General features: G+C 42.6%; 1 pseudogene; it reads right to left on the bottom strand.

Moving 5' to 3' along the window:
* LOC138383330 (translationally-controlled tumor protein-like) lies at positions 1-696 on the bottom strand (annotated as a pseudogene).
* Between the last annotated feature and the right edge of the window lie 15,706 nt (positions 697-16,402).

Here is a 16,402-nt window from a genome sequence, read left to right as displayed (position 1 = left end):
TCCAAATAAATCGTGGTGAAAATAAATGAAGAGCTCAAGATGACATCAGTCCCACTTGTCTTAAGTCCTGCTGTTGTGTGGGTGACAAGCAGCAGCCAGTTATGCTGACAGGTGATAGATCCAAAGTAATTGCCAAATTTGTTAACATTTTTTCATTTCTACACCATCCTTAAAGAAAATCATATATGGAGTCACACCATCCTCACGGTAGTCCAGTAGAGCAACCATGCCATCTGGATTTATATTTTACCAACAAAGAACTGGTAGTTTTTGAAATTAGCAAGGATGTGTTTGATTTGTTCTGCAGCCCCTGTCATAAAAGGTTTTACTCTTTCTGGTCTCTGTTCTTCAAGTTCGCCTTTGATTGACTTCATGTCATCTTTGATGTACTTCTTGTAGGCTTCTTTTGTGAAGCTGGTTTCCTGCAAATGATGGTTCATGATGATATCAACACCAGTGATTACTGTGCTTTTGGTACCTTTGCCCTCAGGGCCTTCAGCGGAAGCATTTCCACTAATGAGCGAGTCATCGATGTTACCCTCTGTCTTACTGACCACATTCCTGTCCACCTCCAGGCACAGACTGTCTGCGATCTCTCCGATCTTGTAAATGTCGGAGAACATCTCACTGTGGCTGATGAGGTCCCGGTAGATAATCATGATGGCGGCTGAAGGGAGACGATGGTGGCGCTAGCTTAGCAGGGGGGTGGGGGGGAGCGGGTGGAAAAAGCTAAGATACCCTTTTGAATTGCTTTTGTATTGCTATTAAAAAAGATAACTAGGCCGGGCGCGGTGGCTCAGGCCTGTAATCCTAGCACTCTGGGAGGCCGAGGCAGGTGGATCGCTCAAGGGCAGGAGTTCAAGACCAGCCTGAGCAATGAGCGAGACCTCGTCTCTACTAAAAATAGAAAGAAATTATCTGGCCAACTAAAATATATATAGAAAAAAAAAATTAGCCGGGCATGGTGGCGCATGCCTGTAGTCCCAGCTACTCGGGAGGCTGAGGCAGGAGGATCGCTTAAGCCCAGGCGTTTGAGGTTGCTGTGAGCTCGGCTGACGCCACGGCACTCACTCTAGCCTGGGCAACAAAGCGACACTCTGTCTCAAAAAAAAAAAAAAAAAAAAAAAAAAGATAACTTTATTTTCGATGCCTTTAACAGGCTATACATCACCATTTTAATTTTTTTCAAAGTCATTTATTAGGTAAGATTTTTCCCATTTTTTTCTTCACTTTAGCTCTTCTGATGGTCAAAGAGAAAATGGAGCCCTCTATAAATTATACCAGTGAGGTAGTTTCCCATTAAGTGTTCTCTTCTAATAAATAATATTAGGCTTTGGTGAGTGCTTTCACATATTTAAGATATGGGTGGAATATTATGTCTTTTTAAATGCCTGAGGAGGTGTGAGTTTTGAGTATAAAATTTCTCACACCTACCACTTTCACAAGGCTTCTCCCCAGTGTGGGTTACCTGATGACTAGTCAGAAGTGACAGCCATCTAAAGCCTTCATGGCCTGGAGGACATTGACAGGGCTTCTCCCCTGTGTGCATTCTTTGATATGGAATCAATGTTTCGCTCTGACTAGAGGCCTTCCCACAGACATCACGTTCATAGAGCTTCTCCCCATCGCTGAGCTCTGGCTGAAGGTGCCACCTTCCTTCATCTGTCGTTTCTGTCCCCTGTGGAGTCACTGATTTGGGAGCTCTGCATACTTCCTGCCCTGTCCACGCTCATTCACATGGTTTCTATTCTGTATGGATTCTCTGGTATAAAATAAAGACTGAGATTTGACTAAAGATTGCATCACATTCGTCACATTTATATTGTTTTCTATGAGATGGATTTTACCTATTTCTAACTTGCCTTCAAAGGTGTTTCAAACAGAGAATGTCTTCCCTATGACTCTCAGAAACAGCCTCATGTGGTCCTTTTTCTGAAGAGACTTCCTACTTAGAAGAATATTCTTTCCTCTTCATATAGATAGCTTTATCTGAAATATGAAATAGAAATACAAATATCACCTATTCCCCTAACTAGACCGTGGAGAAGAAATGGATGAAAACAACAACAACATACACACAAGCACTTCATACCTTACGCTTTGTTGTAGGGAAGCATATTCAGAGAACTGCAGGACTAAAACAGGATTATTAAAGTCCAGAGGTGATATCTGAGGGGAAATAAGTCAGGAGGATTAAAAAATGATCAGATGAAGTTAAAAAATAGATATAATATGCATATGTTTACTGAGTGGTTGCTAAATATCAAGCACTGTGATAATGCCTTTTACTTGTCATCTTATTTAATTCTTACAACTGTATGACACTGACCAGGCCAGGAGGAAAGACATGCCATCCTGACCGACAGGGGTCATCCAACAATATGGCCAACCAGGTGACCCTACTGGGAGTCCCACCAGTCAACACCCTCCTCCTCCACAGAGCCTCCAATCTGCTCTTCAGTGAAGGAAGTCACTAGGCATTTGAGGAAAGCCACCGATGTGAAAGACAGAGACCCAAATAAGGGAACAAATAAGGCAGAAATAAGGGAATTTAGGGGAGACAGGAAATACAAGAAGCAGAAGGCAACTTTTTAAAAACCCGTAATCCATGTCCTCAGAAAATAAAGGAGGACCTTGTTTCCTATTCTGGTTTCATGGATGCTCTAATGAAGAAGTCCAGAAAATAAAAGTGATCTCTTGACAATTAAAACTGCAACAGATATAGAAAATTCTGTTAAAGGGCTGGAAAAACAACTTAATGAAATTCTTCAGAGAGCACAAAGTAAGACATGAAAATCAGAGAATTGGCTCAAGAAGTACATCCAAATATTAAGCATTACAGAAAACAAGGATAGAGAAAATGAAGAGGGATACTATTAAATTTTTTTTCTCAAGAAGATGTCCCAGAACTGAAAGATAAAAATTCCGAGGTTAAAAAGGCCAGCCCTTCATGTGCTCAACAGAAGGGATGAAGACCTATACCATTCTGAAATTCCTCAAAATACAGAACAAATAGAAGATTCTAGAAGCTTTCAGGGTCTAATAGGCCAAATACTAAAAATTGAAAAACAGGACAGTATTTGACTTCTCAGTCTAGAAGATGATGATCGACACCAACAAAATCTTGAAGGAAATTAATCTCCAGCTTATACCATGCCAAACCATTATTCTATGTGAGAATAAATACATTTGTAGACATACCTAGTAAAATTGTAAAAGTTATCTTCCATGCATCCTATCTCAGGAGGCTTTTGGAGGTCTACCTAAAAAAGAGGTAAACCAAGTAAGAAGACATAGATGATGATTCAACATAGGGAGGCAATAAAGAAAATTCCCAGGTAGAGGGTGAAGGAAGATCCCAGGGGACAGTTTCAGAGCTCAGAAGTGGAGAGATGGAGAACTCAAGGAATATGCCTCCAAGAAAAAAAAATAGTATAGATAGAGTACCAGGTGTGTTTGTTATGTTAAATTTCAATATGGAGAGATTTATACTTCTGGCTGAAAGTTTGTGGCAGAATTAGTAATAGGTACACAGAAGACTGAGCAAAATGGAAAAAACCCATACTTTTTCTAAATTCAACAGTCTTCAAGGCTATGAAGTGAAACAAAAAAAGTTATTACCTTTAGTTTCCCTCTTCAGAAATTATTCAGGAATGGCAAATTGCAAACCTTCCTTGGGACATAGATGTCTCCTAATGAGGACAATACATTAAGATAATTTTATAAATGGAAACATAATTATGTTTCCCAAATAATTTACAAGGCTTCTGTAAAAGTATCATACACATCGTCACATTTATTTTAGAAGAATGTTTTGTTTAGGAGAATGTAGAGCACTAGAAGGAACTTGGAATAAGGAAATTGAACTTCCAATAGCATTAAAATGTGGCTCCAATTACAGTTAACTCAAGATATTTTCCCTGCGGAAGGGAACTGCCCTGTAGTGACAGGGGTGGGTGTGTGACCTGAATAGAGAGTCCTTTCTTGGAATTTTATATAGTAATGTAGGAAGAGAGACATTCTTTCCTCTGAGATAATGAAGTCTGGAGAGGAACACAGATTGTTGTAAATTTCCAAATTTTCTTTTCCACAGAAGACAGCCAAGAAGTATAAGCACTAGAGGCTCCTTTCTCCTCTGTGAAATCAATTTACTAATACTAGCAATAAAATAGCTCACATTTCATAAGCACTTAATATTACTGTGACAAGTGCTTTATACACACTGTCCCGCTGAATCCTCTCTGCAGACAGGAAGTGTCTGTCACCCATTGAGCAAGGCCTGGACGCCTCTCCAGGACTCATTCCTTTTGTGCTTCAGAGCACCCTGGAGGTTACAGGCTCTATCCCAAGTGGCTTCAGGAGCAGGGGCCACTATAAAATGTGTTAATTGACAGCTTGATTTTATTATACCAGTGGACCTATAAAATAATTGTATTCAAAAACTATTCCCAAAAATTCTTTCTAAAAAAGTAGAGATAGCATGTATAGCAAAGAAGTCACTGAACCTTTCTGACAAATACATTTTTGCAATATGATCATATAATTTTTAACATCTTTATATAAAACTGCCTGCAATCTTCTTCAAAGCGGCACTTTATAGTTGGGTGAGGTTGGGTTCTTCTAGAAACAGATGCAGATGAAGTTGACTGAGCAGTCTGCTTCTTCAGGAATGTCTTTGGGCGCAGTGCATGTGAGAGGAAGATGAAGGAAGAGTGAGAGAGTGGAGGGCAAAGCTGGGTGTGATGCAATCTAGTGACCGTCTTAGCCAACGCTAGGGGGAACTCTGGTATTAAAACGGCCGGTCAGAGTTGTCCTGTGTTGCACCACAATGTCCATATCTTTATGCCCCACCAGGTGTTGAGTATGGGCCACCACAGGAAGAGCCAGACCTTGGCTGAGGCAGACCCTGAAGGCAGACTCAGTGTCTGTCAACAGCCCTGCGGCCACAGTCATCGTGAAAGGGGAATGTGAGTAGCACATTGCAATGTCAACCACAGGGGCTGATAATTTCCAAACTGTTGACATCTTCCTTTGTATCTTCTCTGTAAACTGTATATTTTTGAGAAAATATTCTCTTTAAAGGCAATAGGATACCTAGCAAGCATAGAGTAAATTCTACTAATTAGAAGATAGTCTCAATTCTAACTTTGTAGTTTAAAATGTGCAAATGTTTTGGCTCAAATATTTTCATAGATACTTTTTTTTTGCATTCATTTTTAACAAATGCCTTTTCAAGATAGAAGTCATCAAATGAGTTGCCTTTATTTATTCTTTTGAATGTTACACCAAACTTAAGTGCTGTAAAATCACAAGGCTTTTCAGTTTCTTCCCATTCCAGTATTGAATATAAATTTGTTCAATTAAAAATTAGGAAATCCACCCAGAGATGCTTCCCAGAATTTGCAATATTCCAGAATGCAATTAGAGAATTCCAAAATTAAATCTTGTGTCACATTGTCTAATTTGTTTACTTTCTCGCTTGCTTTTTCAGAGATAAATTTCCTGTTAGCATATTTCATTTTAAATAATTGCAATTTGCTGAAAGCAAAACCAAAAGTTTTGATACTCATTTATTGAATATGTTGGTTAAAGGTTTCTAGTTAATATTGAACAAATGCAACAAAAGTTTGTGAGATTTCTTTACAAAAAGTTTAATACCATTGTGGGACATTTAAAATAATTTACAAAGTAGTTCTTCAAAGTTTCAAACATTTTTAAAATCTGGTTGATGAAAGTGCTGCCATGCTGAAGTATTTTTTTATTCAAGACCAGCTACATCCCACATTTTGTAGTTCAGCTAGCCTAATTGTGAACATCTAAAACTAGTTAATTCAAGTGGAATATCACAGCTTATCTGGACACAATTATGGATTGAATATGCACAACATTGTCTTGGAGGTCCTGGCAGAGACTAAGTCAAGGAAAAGAAATTAAAAGCTAAGAATTGGAAAGGAAGATATAACACTCATTATTTTTTATGACATAGTTATATTTGTCAATAATCTATACATAAATTAAGAGCATTAACAAGCTCAATACACAACAAGCAACTAAATTTCTACATTTCAGCAACAAAGTGTTAGAAAGTAAAAGAAATTAAAATCCTTTAAACAGTATTTAAAAATTAAATACCTAGGACATATGACAAAATATATGTATGATTTCTAAGCAAAAAGTTATGAAATATCACTGAAGGAATCTCAAGGGACCCTGAATTGCCAAAACAATCCTGAAAGAACAAAGTTGGAGGTCTCACACTTCCTGATTTCAAAACTTATCCCAAAGGCATGGTAATCAAAACAGTATGGTACTGGGCATAAAGAGAGCTGTAGACCAAAGGAACAGAATAGAGAGCTCAGAAATAAACCATCCCACATATGGTCAAACAATTTTTCACAAGGATGCTGAGACCATTCAATGAAGAAAGGACAGTCTTTCTAATAAATGGTGCTGGGAAAATTGGATATCCATAGACAAAAGAATGAAGTTGGACTCTTACATAATATACAAAAATTAACTCAAAATGGAACAAAGACCTAAATGTAATAGTAAAACTACAAAACTCTTAAAAGAAAGCATAGGGGGAAAGCTTCATGACATTGGGTTTGGCAATGATTTAATGTGGCACCAAAAACACAGGCAACAAAAGTAAAAATAGACAAAGTAGACTATATCGAAATTTAAAACTTCTGTGTGTCAAAGGATGCAATCAACAGAGTGTGAAGGCAGCCTATACAATGGGAGAATATATTTGCAAATCATTTCAGACAAGAGTTTAATATCCAGAATATATAAAAATAACTTCCACCATGCAACAACAACAATAACAACAAACAAACCAATTAAAAATAGGCAAAAGTCTTAAATAGACATTTCTCCAAGGAAGGTATAGAAATAGCCGAGAAACACATGAGAAGATGCTCAATGCCATTAATCATTAGGGAGACATAAATCAAAACCATAGGATACCACCTCACACTCATTACAATGGCTACCATCAAAAAACAAAACAAAGCAAACAAAACAACCAGAAAATCACAAGTGTTGACAAGAATGTAGAAAAATTGGAACCCCAAGTAAAATGGTGCAACTACTATGGAAAGCAGTATGGTGGTTCCTCAAAAAATTAAAAATAGAACTACCATATGATCCAGCAGTTCCACCTCTGGGTATACACCCAAAATAATTGAAGCAGGGTCTTGAAGAAATACCTGAACACTGACGTTTATAGCAGCATTATTCACAATAGCCAAAAGGTGGAAGCAACCCAAATATCCATTGATGAATGAATGGATAAACAAAATGTGGTATAAGCACACAATGGAATGTTATTCACCTTAAAAAGAAAGAAAATTCTGACACATTACAACATGAATGAACCTGAAAATATTATGTCAAGTAGAAAAATCCAGTCACAGACAAATACTGAATTACTTCACTTACCCAAGGTAAGTTGTCAATTCATAGAGACAGAAAGTGGAATGGTGATTGCTAGGGGCTGGAGGGAGGTGGCAATGGGTAGTTGTTTAATGTGTATAAAGTTTCAGTTTTGCAGGATTAAGAGCACTGAAGATTGTTTGCACAACAATGTGAATGTATTCAACACTACTGAACTGTACACTTAAAATTGGTTAAGATGGTAAATTTTGTTATGTATATTTTACCACAATTTAAAAAATATAACCAGGCTTATAACATAAAATTTGTAGAGAAAATTACTGAGAAAACAGTTTTAAAATGTTATTGGGAGACATTAAAGAAAATCTAAGTAAATGCAGTAATATTCCATGTTCACAGATTAGATGATCTGATATTGCAAAAATGATAATTCTTCCCAAATTAATCTGTAGATTTAATGCAATTGAAATAAAAATTGAAGCACTTTCAATGGCAATTGAAAAACTGATACTAACATTTGTATAGAAATAAAAAGAGTTAAGAGCTGAGATACTCTTGAAGGAGAATGCGAGGTGGTAAGACTTGCTCTATTGGGTATCAAGATTTATTAAAAAGTTGCAGGAACTAAAACAATGTAAGAAAAATAAACAGATCTATGGAAGAGATTAGAGGTCCCAGGAATAGATTCATTCATACATACATGGATACTTGATGTGTGACATAAGTAACTCTGCAGAATATTGGGAGAAAGATTTTTTTTTCAATAAATGATGCTGGATCGATTAAGTATCTAAATAGAAAAAGTAAAATAAAATTTGACCTCTACCTCACATCGTGCACAAAAATCATTTCCAAGTGAATTATAACCCTAATTGTGAAAAGCAAACCAATAAATATTTTGGAATATAACACAGGAAATCGTCTTCATGATATTGGGATAGAAAGATATTAATATTTTAGAAATAGGATGCTAAAAGCTCTAATCAAAAGGAAAAAAATGATAGATTTGACTTATTAAAAATCAGAATTTCTATTCATTGAAAGGCCGAAAAGGCAAGCAAGTGTGGAATCCCAGGATGACAGCGGTGCAACAAATGAAAGGGTAAATTGTCTCAGTTTCGGCATTAGACACTGATAATAGATCCAATAATTTTTTTAAAGTAGAGTTTTTGGAGAATCCAGATTTGTTTGACAATATCGAGGGGGCCTTACAGCTTCAGCAGAGATTTTAGGCATTCATTTTGATACGTACCTAGAAAACTAAGCAAAAAAAATGAAACAATGTAATGATTGTCCTGGAGCAAAAACCCAGAAGGATGTTACCAGAAATAAAATTATACAATCCTGCCTGGTTCATCTGTGACAAATGTTTATAAAATCATGATATTACAAAGACATACCATTATATTGCATTATAACTGTATTTAAAGGAAGAGAGTGAGGTAAGAAAAGAACTAAATCCCCGTCTTCTAAAATAGTAAGATAGTAGTCTTTGCCCTCTTCTCCACAAGAGGGCGCAAGGGGACTGAGACTTCAACTCGCTTGCTAGCGCTAGCCTTGCGCCTCACCCACAGACTACCACCTACTTCCACTCTGGAAGAGCAGGGAACCTGCGGCCCTGGGGCCATATGTGGCCTTCTGGATCCTTGACTTCCGCCTTTTGGCTGAATCCAAATTTTACAGAATAAATCCTTTTATTAGACGTAGGGTGCAGCAGAGAAAGATGCAGCTTTTCTTGCCCCCTTTGGTGCTTAAAAAAGAACAATCTTGAAATGAGAAGGTCGCAGGTTCCCCACCCTGACAGGGATCCCTCGATGAATAAGACACGATTCAAAGGACTCACAATCTAGTGGCGTCACAGTGATCGAAAACAATACATTCGGGGGACATGCTAAGAGCCCAAGGTGTCCCACAGACGGTGAGTTGGGGGTGTTCCTGCAGACAGGGATGGGGAGCGGGGAGCCGAGGGCTGTGCGCCCAGCAGCAGCGTCAGGGATGCAGGTGGCCGAGGTCGTGCAGGTGGGATGGGCTGCACAGGGGAGGCCAATTACGGGCGCACTGGGGGCCCAGCGGCGGTGGGGGTGCAGGACTCGACTTGGCCGGCAGGGGGCGCGGAAGAGGAGACGGTTTCTTACCCAAGACTCTGCCTCCAAACACCGGGCAGACTCTGAGGCCCCTTCTCTCTTCCTAAGTCCCTGAACACCCTGTCGAACTCACCTAGCACTTTCTGTTCTCCCTCCTTGGCTCCCCGCAGCCTGCTGTGTTCCTTCATAGCCCGTGGCTTTCTCACACACACACATACACACACACACACACACACACACACACACACTCTACCGTGGCTTCTCCAGAGGCCATTTTCCTTTTCCCCTTAGAGTCTGGTGTTTTCTTTCGGGCCTCTTCCCAGTATCTGAGGGCTTGTTCCCGAGCATCACGCGCAGGCTGCCTTCCTGCTGACGTCCTGTCTGCTCTTAGCCTGTTTCTTCTCTGGAGCCTCCTTGGTCTCTAGGCCTGCTTCCTTCTCCTGAGCCCACTCCTCTCCCGGCACCAGGGTCGCCGTCCTGTTTTCCCCTGTGGCCTCACGTCTGGCCCTGGTCAGCTCGCCTCTCTTGGGGTCTGGGAGTGGACCGACTCTCGGGACCGTGAGGCTCTCGTGGATCAAGCTGACACTATTTTCACAGCCTCCATTTTTCCTTCGGTGGCCTGGTCTTCATACTCTGGCCTTGGCATTTCGGTCTAATGCCACAAGTATTTTAAAAGCCATGGCTCTGCTCAACTTGAAAAGTGGAAAGTAGTCTGTGAACACCCTTTCAGACCCTCAGCCTGGGTCTAGGAGAGCGTTTCCCACTGAGCTTGTCTGCTGTGCAGCGTAATGAAAATCACACCAGACCAGGGGTCATCTCCACGGCTCTCCTCCTGGACTGTCCTTTCCTGGCCAGGGCACCGGAGGCACGTGAATTTACCTGGCGTCTCAGTTTCCTCATCTGTAAAAGGAAGGCAATGGTAGTAATCACCCCTTAAGATTGTCCTAAGAAATAAATGAGGTAATAAATAAACAAGGCAGAGTTTCCTATGTGTCTAGGAACTATTTCACATGCACTAAAGATGTAGCTAATATTATTACTATTACTATTATTTCCTCATCTATGAAACTCAGGAGAGACACCAAGGGTGTCTCAATGGTCTCCAACAGGCTCCTGCAAGCTCTTTCCCCAGAGTTTGTCATATGTGACTTGCCCCACATGCCAGTCATTTTTTATAACTCAATCCACCCAGCTTCTGAAAAGAATAAGAGAAAGACTCCTGAAGAGAAGAGACACTGTTCCCAGGAATCTGCTTCAGTGACTTTCCTGTCAGTGCTGGGCCCCCCACCTGCCCTCCATGCCTGCTTTGCGCTGTGTGGCCGACACGTCCCATACTCCTGGGCCTGGGTCTGCCAGTGGGAGGAGCAGAGGCCATTCTGCTTTGGCACTGGCCACGCTGGCCCCTCTGCAGCACCGGCCCCTGGCACCCTGGGGAATTCCTCCTCTGGCAAGCCCAAGCCCTACCCACAGCCATTGCAATACCTTGGTGAACATTGTTTGCCCTAAATCCCTTTCTGCTTGAAAGAGGAAAGGGTTTCTGTTCTTAGACTGCACCCTGATTTCTGGGTGCAGAGGGGCTTCACCATCTGGGGAGTCAGCCCAGACAGGCCAAATCAGAGGCATCATCGCCACCTCTGCTCACATTCCAGCTTCTAGATATGATTATACTATGGGCCAGATGTACGTACCATTTGCTATGACAAACCACTTGGTGTACACATGTGGATTCACTTCTATTGTGGAGCACGGTCTTGTACAGCCCGCCACGGGGCAGCCTTTCTGGGCCTGAGGGAAGGGCTGAACCATCACTGATACGTCACAGTGATCAGGTTGCCCGTTCACCTGTCGGACATGCCTGTTTCCTGGCTGGCTGCTGCCTTTCTGCTTTAGAACAGCAGCAGCCATGAAGTGGTGAATTTCAGTGCTATGAAGGGAGACCAGAGAGGTGGCAGTCTACAGGGACAAAGGGAACGCGGGACTGTTTCCCAAGGACCAAGCTTGGGCCACTCCAGGGAGAAAGCTGACCTGGGACATTTTATATCCCACCTGAGAAGGCTGCCTAAAGCGCAAAACCCACAGCAGAGGAAGTTCTGGGGCTCCCTCAGTCCCAGAAGGGCTGAGGAAGGTGTCTTGAGTGACCAACTGGAAAGAGAGCCCCAGACACTGGGCAGTCTCCAAAAAACCCACAAAAGTACCCCAGGGAGGAGAGAATCTGCTCAAAGAGAGGGCTGATGCCAGATCATCACAAAATGCCAAGTTATATGAGAACGCTGCCGCCGCACCCTCCTCACCTCCACCCTGGGTGCGCCAAAACCCACAGCAAAGGGTGGAGCCGAAGTAATGCAAGAGCTTGGAGGAGAAGGAGAGGAATGAGCAAGGACTTTTCCCCTGCAGGTGGCTACCCAGCCCAAACAGGACATTTCAAGTTTATTATTAATATTATTATGCTGGATGCAGCATTTTAATTACCGGACTTATAGTGACTAGAGCACCTATTGTTACTCATAAATAACTAGAAAGATCTAAGAGCTGCCTGAGTGTTTTCCTATGGGGCAAGTGAGCTCATTGCAGGGGAAATGACCAACACTTCCTGATCACATCTCCATGAAGCCCATTTGCCTCACATAAAGGCCAGCCCGGCAGTTGCCACAGTTAAGAGTTTAATGGGATGGCTTGGAGGGGTGGCAGCGGCTATGGGCTTTATTCTGGTGCAGGATCCTGAGTGCAAGAGGGTTCCTGCCCCACCCCCGGGGAGTGAAGGGCTTTTGCTTCTACCTTTTCCCAGGAGCAGTGGATCTCTGCAGAGCTTGGCGGGGGGCGGGGGGAGGGGAGGGAGGGAGTAGAGGATTTGGGGAGAATGGGGAGAGGATGTGAATTTGTCCAAGGATTGTGGTGAGCCTGCCTGGCAGAGCTAAGGCTCATCTGAGATTTCTAAAAGGGTCCTCCTGGCTGGGAAGTCCTTGTCCTGTCCTGGATCAGGTTTGCCGGGTTGATGGTTCTGGCTACCGCACGCTAGGGATTTGCCCCCAGTAAAGAGAAAGTGTGCAAGGTGGTCAGGGGCACCTGTGCAAGGTGCCACCTCGGGGCTTTTCCAAGTGGGGCTAAGCCCGACAAGGAAGAAGGTGAGACGCTGGCCCTGCAGAGCATGCCCTGTGGATGGAAGTGTTGGAGCTGGGATTCCGCAGTGAGCAGGAACCGTGGTGACAGAGCAGCAGGCTCCCGAGAAGCTTTTGAAGGTGGCTCATGGGGTTAGGCTGTGGATGTCAGTGGCTGAGGTGTTGAGGAAGGAGAGGATGTTGTCAAGATGATAAAGGACTGGGAGGGAGGCCAGAGTGTGGTGACCGAGGAGGGTGGAGAGGCCCAGGTCAGCAGGGCACGGAAGCAATAGGGGAGTAGGAGGAGGATCAGGGCTGGGAAGTCTTCAGGGAGCTCAACCGGAAAGGCAGAGAAATGGATCAGAAAGGGATTTGGACTGCTGGAATGACCAGAATGCAGCAGGGCATTATCCGATTATTAAGTTCCCCCCTCACCCCACGCACAGCCTGAGCTGACCAGAGCTGGATCATAACTCAGCCTGGACAGACTGACTCCCGCTGTCCCTGCCACATCCCCGCCACCCTCCAAGGGCTCTCGGGATGGGCTGTGCTGTGAACGAGACAGGAAGGGTCTGCATTATTCTCCCTCAGCCCTCCCTCCTTCACTCAGAGTAGAGAATTACGTGCGTGGTGCAGGGGCTGGCAAGGTGCTAATCAGGGCTCCCCAGTGGCACTTCATGGCTGACAGGTGGCTGAGGCTGAGGTGAACAGCCACAAGCTCTGCCGATGCCACCCCTGTGCAGTATCCCGGCTCTCCTGAAGGAATTTACAGAAAAATGCCAGTCACAAATAGTCACCCAGGTTGCAAATAGTTTCCGAGTGCTCATGGCAGGGGAGGTGCTTTCCTAGATGCCTGGAGGGACCAGCCCTGCCTCCAAGAAGCTTACAGACCTGCTGAAGAAAGAAGGCTTGTCCATGAGTCACCTGAGTCACAGCAGGATGAAGTGTGACTGACCAGGCATTCACACATGGGGAACAAACCGGAGATGGTGGGAGACTTCCCAGGAAAGGCAGCTTCAAGCTCAGCTGGGAAGGAGGAAGAAGTCTTGTTCAGTAGGGACACGATTTCCAGGCTGAGACTGGCAATTGGACAGCATTGTAGTTATAGGTCCTGGTGTTTAAACCATAGAGGGGTAGTGTCTTCTGTTACTTCTCTGTACCACATACATGCGTGTAAAACAAACTGGAACAGACACATCTGAATGGTTCTTTTCCCACAGGAGGGAGTTGCAACATGTTAATGTCATATTCCTCCTAGCAATTCTGAGACAGCGAAATGTTATTCTGCATGCCAGTTTGACATACTGCTTTGTGCTTACATGTAGTATCTCATGTGATAATAATTTGTTGGTGGAAACCTCTGGCCTTGCATGTTTTTTTTACATTGCCTGTATTCCGGATACACAAGCGCTATTGACACGTCAGTGTTTAGGTGCCACACCTAGAAGCAGCAGGCATGTCCTTAGTGTCCCCATTCTCTCCCAGATGACTTAATTCTCCTCCCCAGCAATTCTCTCAGGGTCCAACCCATGGCCTGGCACACTACCCTGATTGACAAAGTCTTCTCTTTCTTCCTCCCCAATCCTCCATCAGGGTCAAAGCCACAGGAGCCATGGGTTCTCCTGGAAGAAGAGAAGAAAGTGGGGACAAAGCCCCCAGGACCTTCAACAAAAGGGGTGGTAACCAAAGGAGGGGGCAGAAAGAGTGGGGGCGTGGCAAAGAAATCCGGAAGGGAAAGGGTGTGTCTGCAGCATCAGATGCTGCCAGTGCAGGCAGGATGGGGCCTGAAGGTGATTGCAGGAGCAGGTGAGAGACACTCTGAGAGGCTGGGAGTGGGGGGTAGAAGCCAGATTGCAATCAGGCTAGGTGTGAGGACATGGAGGGAACAAGTGCAGACAGTTTTTTTTCAAGAAGTCTGGCCGCGAAAGGGCAGAAAGAGATGGGTCAACAACTTCAGGGAGGGTGCTTTTATGATGGGTGAGGTTTGAGCATGACAAGAAGCCTGCTTTCTGTTTAAATGCTCCTTGGTTATAGTGTGTTAAAGCCAATGTGATATCTAGCTGAGCTGTGTGGTGGGGGACTCTCAGGTGTCTGCCTCTGACAAGGCAGTTGAAGGCACCTGATTGCGTGCGTACCACAGCGCCAGTGGTTCCCAGACAACGTTCCACCCCGAGAGAGTCAGGGCTGGGCAGCAGAGGGCATCCGGATCATTTAGAAGCACTAAAGGCTGATGGCAAAAATAAAATAAAATAAAATATAATAAAATTAGAGGAAGAAGAGAAAATAACTCAACTCAGAAATATCTTCACGTAAATGAAGATTGTTTTTAGAAATCTACAAACACCTAGTAGTTAACTATGGTAGATTTAAAACCAAATATCAGAAAAACCCCGGAGCTCTGACAGGCTTGTGTAGAGCTCACTGGTACTACACACACCTGGGGAGGTGAATGTGGTGATCCCAGTTTTAAGGAGAGAGGCCAGCTGTAGTCAGAGTGCATCTGATGACTAGGGACGCCTTCAATAGTTCATAAACACATGCTGTTCTCACCAGCTCCTGGGGAAAAGAGGGTCTGGAGGCTGCCATTTGTTGGTTACAAGCAAAGGAGGTTTGGAAGAAATGAGCCTATTTTATATAATACAGGTTAGCAGGGAAGGATTTCAGAATGGTCAATGTCTTGGTTAAAATGTGATCAAATGGCACCATGCCTCAAAAAAAGCTACAATGAAATTTTAATTAACTAATTAAAATTTTAAATAGAAATTTTAACTGCTAAATTAAAGCACATTCAAATTATGTATTTAAAGGGCAGCAGACTTCTGCTCCTATCCAAAGTTGACTAACAGAGACCATATTTACCCTCCCACTAAAGAAAGAAAGAGAAAGAAAAAGAAAAAAAGAAAAGAAAGAAAGAAAGGCAAAATATATGAAACAATGGTTTCAAGACACTAGACATCAGGCAACAAAGGATAGTGATCCTTGAGATAAGAGAGAAAAATGATTGCCCCAGCTTATTGGTTTGAGAGTTTCCAGGCAACAGTACAGGGAAGGGAGCCCAAGCAAAGTGAGACCCAACCAAGCGTTGCCTGTAAGAAACCCATTTTAAATGTAAAGACATAAACAAAGACAGAATCCAAATTGGTAGTTGCCAAAGGCTATAGGGAGGGGGCCATGGGTAGTGACTGATTAATGGGTACAGAGTTTTCTTTTGGGGTGATAAAAATATTTTGGAACTAAGTAGAGATAGTGGCCGCACAACATTGTGAATGTACTAAACAGTACTGAACTGTGTACTTCAAAATGATTACTTTGATGTTATATAGATTTCACTTGGAAACAAAAAACTACCAAGACATGCAAGGGGACAAAAACATATAAATGATAACCAGCAGAAACCAACAGACTCACAGGAGATCTAGAGAATAAAGTTATAAGACTCAGACTTTAATAATTATGCTTCTTGTGTTCATTGAGAGATGAAAGATGAGATTGAGACTTTGATAGAGAAATATAAAATATAAAAAAACCAAAAGGAAATTCTAGAACTGTAAATACAACTATCAAAATTAGTAACTCAGTGGATGGCGTTAACAGGAGAAAAGAAGGCTGAAGAGAGAATTAATCAACTTTTGATATCAGAAGACATTATCCAGAGTACAGTATTGGGAGATGAAAAGATGGAAAAAACAGAAGCCAAGGTAAGTGGTAAAATTACAGAAAGGAGTCCCAGAAGAAGAGGAGAGGGTAAGTGGAACAGAAGTAGTATTTGAAGAGTTAAAGGTTGAGTATTTAAAAAAATTTGATTAAAGATATTAAGCCGTAAAT

This window comes from Eulemur rufifrons, chromosome 5 (genome assembly GCF_041146395.1).
Source record: "Eulemur rufifrons isolate Redbay chromosome 5, OSU_ERuf_1, whole genome shotgun sequence".
Taxonomy (NCBI): Eukaryota; Metazoa; Chordata; class Mammalia; order Primates; family Lemuridae; genus Eulemur; species Eulemur rufifrons.
Note: the sequence above shows the minus strand (reverse complement) of the source record. Positions and strands in the feature narration are given on the sequence as shown.